Raw genomic sequence first — 7827 nt, 5'->3', positions numbered from 1 at the left:
CTGGTGAAAACCAGTAGTGACTTAGAACCGATCCACTAGCACGGTCCACGCCAATCCCTCTCTGGCACAGAGGATCCACTACCTGCCAGCCGGCATCGTGACAGTAGATCCGGCCATGGATCCCGCTGAAGTTCCTCTGCCAGTTGTCGCTGACCTCACCACGGTGGTCGCCCAGCAGTCACAACAGATAGCGCAACAAGGCCAACAGCTGTCTCAACTGACTGTTATGCTACAACAGTTACTACCACAGCTCCAGCAATCATCTCCTCCGCCAGCTCCTGCACCTCCTCCGCAGCGAGTGGCCGCTTCTGGACTACGACTATCCTTGCCGGATAAATTTGATGGGGACTCTAAGTTTTGCCGTGGCTTTCTTTCCCAATGTTCATTGCACTTGGAGATGATGTCGGACCAGTTCCCCACTGAAAGGTCTAAGGTGGCTTTCGTAGTCAGCCTTCTGTCTGGAAAAGCCCTGTCTTGGGCCACACCGCTCTGGGACCGCAATGACCCCGTCACTGCCTCTGTACACTCCTTCTTCTCGGAAATTCGAAGTGTCTTTGAGGAACCTGCCCGAGCCTCTTCTGCTGAGACTGCCCTGTTGAACCTGGTCCAGGGTAATTCTTCCGTTGGCGAGTATGCCGTACAATTCCGTACTCTTGCTTCAGAATTATCCTGGAATAATGAGGCACTCTGCGCGACCTTTAAAAAAGGCCTATCCAGCAACATTAAAGATGTTCTGGCCGCACGAGAAATCCCTGCTAATCTACATGAACTCATTCACCTAGCCACTCGCATTGACATGCGTTTTTCCGAAAGGCGTCAGGAGCTCCGCCAGGATATGGACTCTGTTCGCACGAGGCGTTTCTTCTCCCCGGCTCCTCTCTCCTCTGGTCCCCTGCAATCTGTTCCTGTGCCTCCCGCCGTGGAGGCTATGCAGGTCGACCGGTCTCGCCTGACACCTCAAGAGAGGACACGACGCCGCATGGAGAATCTCTGCCTGTACTGTGCTAGTACCGAACACTTCCTGAAGGATTGTCCTATCCGTCCTCCCCGCCTGGAAAGACGTACGCTGACTCCGCACAAAGGTGAGACAGTCCTTGATGTCTACTCTGCTTCTCCACGTCTTACTGTGCCTGTGCGGATGTCTGCCTCTGCCTTCTCCTTCTCTGCTGTGGCCTTCTTGGACTCCGGATCTGCAGGAAATTTTATTTTGGCCTCTCTCGTCAACAGGTTCAACATCCCGGTGACCAGTCTCGCCAGACCCCTCTACATCAATTGTGTAAACAATGAAAGATTGGACTGTACCATACGTTTCCGCACGGAGCCCCTTCTAATGTGCATCGGATCTCATCACGAGAGGATTGAACTTTTGGTCCTCCCCAATTGCACTTCTGAAATTCTCCTTGGACTTCCCTGGCTTCAACTCCATTCCCCAACCCTGGATTGGTCCACTGGGGAGATCAGGAGTTGGGGGCCCTCTTGTTCCAAGGACTGCCTAAAACCGGTTCCCAGTAACCCTTGCCGTGACTCTGTGGTTCCTCCTGTAACCGGTCTCCCTAAGGCCTATATGGACTTTGCGGACGTTTTTTGCAAAAAACAAGCTGAGACTCTACCTCCTCACAGGCCTTATGATTGTCCTATTGACCTCCTCCCGGGCACTACTCCACCCCGGGGCAGAATCTATCCTCTGTCCGTCCCAGAGACTCTTGCCATGTCTGAATACGTCCAGGAAAATTTAAAAAAGGGCTTTATCCGTAAATCCTCCTCTCCTGCCGGAGCCGGATTTTTCTTTGTGTCCAAAAAAGATGGCTCTCTACGTCCTTGCATTGACTACCGCGGTCTTAATAAAATCACGGTTAAGAACCGCTACCCCCTACCCCTCATCTCTGAACTCTTTGATCGCCTCCAAGGTGCCCACATTTTTACCAAACTGGACTTAAGAGGTGCTTATAATCTCATCCGCATCAGAGAGGGGGATGAATGGAAAACGGCATTTAACACCAGAGATGGACACTTTGAGTATCTGGTCATGCCCTTTGGCCTGTGCAACGCCCCTGCCGTCTTCCAAGACTTTGTTAATGAAATTTTTCGTGATCTCCTATACTCCTGTGTTGTTGTATATCTGGACGATATCCTGATTTTTTCTGCCAATCTAGAAGAACACCGCCAGCATGTCCGTATGGTTCTTCAGAGACTTCGTGACAATCAACTCTATGCCAAAATAGAGAAATGTCTGTTTGAATGCCAATCTCTTCCTTTCCTAGGATACTTGGTCTCTGGCCAGGGACTACAAATGGATCCAGACAAACTCTCTGCCGTCTTAGATTGGCCACGCCCCTCCGGACTCCGTGCCATCCAACGTTTTTTGGGGTTCGCCAATTATTACAGGCAATTTATTCCACATTTTTCTACCGTTGTGGCTCCTATTGTGGCTTTAACCAAAAAAAATGCCGATCCCAAGTCTTGGCCTCCTCAAGCGGAAGACGCCTTTAAACGGCTCAAGTCTGCCTTTTCTTCGGCTCCCGTGCTCTCCAGACCTGACCCATCTAAACCCTTCCTATTGGAGGTTGATGCCTCCTCAGTGGGAGCTGGAGCTGTCCTTCTACAAAAAAACTCTTCCGGGCATGCTGTTACTTGTGGTTTTTTTTCTAGGACCTTCTCTCCGGCGGAGAGGAACTACTCCATCGGGGATCGAGAGCTTCTAGCCATTAAATTAGCACTTGAGGAATGGAGGCATCTGCTGGAGGGATCAAGATTTCCAGTTATTATTTACACCGATCACAAGAACCTCTCCTACCTCCAGTCTGCCCAACGGCTGAATCCTCGTCAGGCCAGGTGGTCTCTATTCTTTGCCCGATTTAATTTTGAAATTCACTTTCGGCCTGCCGATAAGAACATTAGGGCCGATGCTCTCTCTCGTTCCTCAGATGCTTCTGAAGTTGAACTCTCTCCTCAACACATCATTCCTCCTGACTGCCTGATTTCCACTTCTCCAGCCTCCATCAGGCAAACTCCTCCAGGAAAGACCTTTGTTTCTCCACGCCAACGCCTCGGAATCCTCAAATGGGGTCACTCCTCCCATCTCGCAGGTCATGCGGGCATCAAGAAATCTGTGCAACTCATCTCTCGCTTCTATTGGTGGCCGACTCTAGAGACTGATGTGGTGGACTTTGTGCGAGCCTGCACTATCTGTGCCCGGGATAAGACTCCTCGCCAGAAGCCCGCTGGTTTTCTTCATCCTCTGCCTGTCCCCGAACAGCCTTGGTCTCTGATTGGTATGGATTTTATTACTGACTTACCCCCATCCCATGGCAACACTGTTATTTGGGTGGTCGTTGATCGATTCTCCAAAATGGCACATTTCATCCCTCTTCCTGGTCTTCCTTCAGCGCCTCAGTTGGCTAAACAATTTTTTGTACACATTTTTCGTCTTCACGGGTTGCCTACGCAGATCGTCTCGGATAGAGGCGTCCAATTCGTGTCTAAATTCTGGAGGGCTCTCTGTAAACAACTCAAGATTAAATTAAATTTTTCTTCTGCATACCATCCTCAATCCAATGGACAAGTAGAAAGAATTAACCAGGTCTTGGGTGATTATTTACGACATTTTGTTTCCTCCCGCCAGGATGACTGGGCAGATCTTCTACCTTGGGCCGAATTCTCGTATAATTTCAGAGTCTCTGAATCTTCCTCCAAATCCCCATTTTTCGTGGTGTACGGCCGTCACCCTCTTCCTCCCCTCCCTACCCCCTTGCCCTCTGGTCTGCCCGCTGTGGATGAAATTTCTCGTGATCTTTCCATCATATGGAGAGAGACCCAAAATTCTCTTTTACAGGCTTCTTCACGCATGAAGAGATTCGCGGATAAGAAAAGAAGAGCTCCTCCCATTTTTTCCCCTGGAGACAAGGTATGGCTCTCCGCTAAATATGTCCGCTTCCGTGTCCCTAGCTATAAGTTGGGACCACGCTATCTTGGTCCTTTCAAAATTTTGCGCCAGATTAATCCTGTCTCTTACAAACTTCTTCTTCCTCCTTCTCTTCGTATTCCTAATGCCTTTCACGTTTCTCTTCTTAAACCACTTATCATTAACCGTTTCTCTCCCAAATCTGTTCCTCCCACTCCTGTCTCCGGCTCCTCGGACATCTTCTCCGTCAAAGAGATTTTAGCATCAAAAAAGGTCAGGGAAAACCTTCTTTTTAGTGGATTGGGAGGGTTGTGGTCCAGAAGAGAGGTCCTGGGAACCTGAGGACAATATCCTGGACAAAAGTCTGGTCCTCAGGTTCTCAGGCTCCAAGAAGAGGGGGAGACCCAAGGGGGGGGGTACTGTTACGCCGAGCGCTCCGGGTCCCCGCTCCTCCCCGGAGCGCTCGCTACACTCTCCTCACTGCAGCGCTCCGGTCAGTTCCACTGACCCGGGGCGCTGCGATACCGCCTCCAGCCGGGATGCGATTCGCGATGCGGGTAGCGCCCGCTCGCGATGCGCACCCCGGCTCCCGTACCTGACTCGCTCTCCGTCAGTCCTGTCCCGGCGCGCGCGGCCCCGCTCCCTAGGGCGCGCGCGCGCCGGGTCTTTGCGATTTAAAGGGCCACTGCGCCGCTGATTGGCGCAGTGGTTCCAATTAGTGTTATCACCTGTGCACTTCCCTATATCACCTCACTTCCCCTTCACTCCCTCGCCGGATCTTGTTGCCATCGTGCCAGTGAAAGCGTTTCCTTGTGTGTTCCTAGCCTGTGTTCCAGACCTCCTGCCGTTGCCCCTGACTACGATCCTTGCTGCCTGCCCCGACCTTCTGCTACGTCCGACCTTGCTTCTGTCTACTCCCTTGTACCGCGCCTATCTTCAGCAGCCAGAGAGGTTGAGCCGTTGCTAGTGGATACGACCTGGTCACTACCGCCGCAGCAAGACCATCCCGCTTTGCGGCGGGCTCTGGTGAAAACCAGTAGTGACTTAGAACCGATCCACTAGCACGGTCCACGCCAATCCCTCTCTGGCACAGAGGATCCACTACCTGCCAGCCGGCATCGTGACAGAAACATTGGGGGAGATTTATCAAAGGATTTAGACTGGTTTTTCCTGTCTAAATTTGTCGCACAGAAAGTCGCAGTCTAAATATTCGCAACTTTTCTGCGACTTTTGCTGTAGAGGATTTTTAGAACATGATGCATGCAAGTCTATTTTAGACGGAAATGCATTTGAAAATGCATTGGTGCTGAATTTATCAAGTGCGACTTTTGTGCGACAAGTCGCATCTGCCCAAAATACGCTGAAATGTCAGACCATGTTGGAGCAGGTCTAAATGCAGTTTAAGCTGTAGACCCTGAAGTCTGAGCACAGAATTTATCAAGGGCTGTGAGAGAGAGAGAGAGAGAGAGAGAGAGAGAGAGAGAGATCAAATCTCCCCCATATATTGATTCAATCAACTTTGAGGGCCATTGTTGTGGTTAGGGATGAGTGAATCGAATCTGATGAATATGAATTTGTTATGAATTTCAGGAAAAATTTGCTTCACAATGAATGTGTAAATCGCCGTGATTCGATTGCACGAATTGCTTCATTAAACTCCATTTAGTGCGGTCCAGGCTCCAGGGCATCTAAGATGGCGGCTCCACATGTCAGCACATGGGGCAAGGGATGCTGGAAAGGCAGGAACAAGGGTTGGCGGGATGACCCTGAATCACATGCAGCATGCAGTTTATCAGCAGGCAACCACCCCTGTGATGTCACAGCCCTATATAATCAGCAGCAATCTTGCAGCCATTCATATCAGCATTCTATTGCAGAGAGAGAGGGACAGAGAGCAGTGTGTGTTGCACAGAAAAGCATTTTTACAGCAGCTATTCACCTAAAGCCCAAATCCAGCCTAAAGAGATTGAGAGAGAAAGTGCAATTGTGGGTATAGTGCACAGCAAATGTGTGTTGAAGCACTGGTGTGTACAGCAACTTAAAAGCTAATAGTAGCCAGCCAATTAGGGTGAGCAGAGCACTAAAAGCCACAATCACCCTGCTATTAGTGCCTAATACTGATTGAGTAGCGGAACATATTGTCCTCTATTAAGTGTAACCTGTGCGTACATAGGTGGTGTACCATTTTGTTCCTGTTAAATTCTTCTCTAAGGGCCTAGTTATTGTGAAAGGCCAGTCAAAAGTACACACCCGCTGGTGTTGTAGACAAGTACTATTTTAAGCGTAGTGGAGCGCATTGTACTCTCCTCATAAGTACATACCACGTTCGTACATCTAAGTGGTGTACCATTTTGTTCCTGTTGAAGTCCTAAGGGCCTCGTTACTGTGAAAGGCCTGCTAAAAGTACAGACCTGCTGGTGTTGTAGACAAATACTGTTTTAGCGTAGTGGAGCGCATTGTACTCCCCTCATGATTGCATACCACGCACGTACATCTAAGTGGTGTACCATTTTGTTCCTGTTAAAGTCCTAAAGGCCTAGTTACTGTGAAAGGCCAGGCAAAAGTACACACCTGCTGGTGTTGTAGACAAATACTGTTTTTGCGCAGTGGAGAGCATTGTACTCCCTTCATGAGTGCATACCACGTACGTACATCTTTGTGATGTACCATTTTGTTCCTGTTAAAGTCCTTAAGGCCTAGTTACTGTGAAAGGCCAGCCAAAAGTGCTGGTGTGGTAGACAAATACTGTTTTAAGCGTAGTGGAGCTCATTGTACTCCACTCATAAGTGCATATTACGTACGTACATCTACGTGGTGTACCATTTTGTTTGTGTTAAAGTCTTAAGGGCCTAGTTACTGTGAAAGGCCAGGCAAAAGTACACACCTGCTGGTGTTGTAGACAAATACTGTTTTAAGCTTAGTGGAGGCATTGTATTCCCCTGATAAGTGCATACTACGTACGTACATCTAAGTGGTGTACCATTTTTTTTCCAGTTAAAGTCCTAAGGGCCTAGTTACTGTGAAAGTCCAGCCAAAAGTACACACCTGCTGGTGTTGTAGTCAAATACTGTTTAAAGCGAATTGGAGCATATTGTCCTCCCCTCATATATGCACTAAGTATGTCAGGCAGAGAAGTGCCAGGACGTGCACAGAGGAGTGGCCGAGGCCTAAATTAATCAGGTGTAGGCAGAGGTCGCAGCAGACTAGAGGCAAGTGGCAATAGGAGTGGCAGCGAGAGACCTGAGCTCCCGGTATCAGCTATCGGTTTTGTCTCGACCAGTAACCCATCTGCCATCATTGATTGGTTAACACGGTCATCCACTTCATCACAAGTGACATCTGACACCCCCAGTAAACAGTCGGTGGGTTCCCCAGACACAACCCAGGCATAGCCCGGGATCAGTCCCTGTCCTCCCATTGCCTCTGTCCTATGTTATTCCCTCCCCCACAAAAGTATCTTATGCTGTGGTCTCAGCTCCACTATTTAGTGAGGACAATTGAGGACAATCTACTAGAGGACAGTCAGCAGCTACTGCCCAGCCAAGAAGTGGAAGAGACATCTGCCAATACCTCCGCTAGGCGGGCAAGTAGTGATGAGGAGGGTGGCATGAGAAGTGGTGTTGCGAGCGTTCAGGCTCCTTTAGCAGACACTGTTGAGGAACCTGAAGAGGACATCAATGACGTGCAGACACAACTTGATGATGATGAAGCTGATCGTACTTGGAAGCCAGGTGCAAAAGGGGCTTCATTATCATCAGGAGAAGAGGGTTGCAGGTTGCCCGTGAGGCAGCAGCTGAGCCAGCAAGGTGGTAGCATGGTTGGCAGTCAGCATGGTGGCAAAAGTGGAAATTCTGGAGCCAAATGTACCTGGGGTAGACCACCTGCTTCGCAGCAGCATGCCTCCCTGGGAGGTAGTGAAACAGGGG

This window comes from Hyla sarda, chromosome 4, assembly GCF_029499605.1.
Source record: "Hyla sarda isolate aHylSar1 chromosome 4, aHylSar1.hap1, whole genome shotgun sequence".
In the NCBI taxonomy this organism is placed as follows: Eukaryota; Metazoa; Chordata; class Amphibia; order Anura; family Hylidae; genus Hyla; species Hyla sarda.
This window is presented reverse-complemented; position numbering follows the sequence as displayed.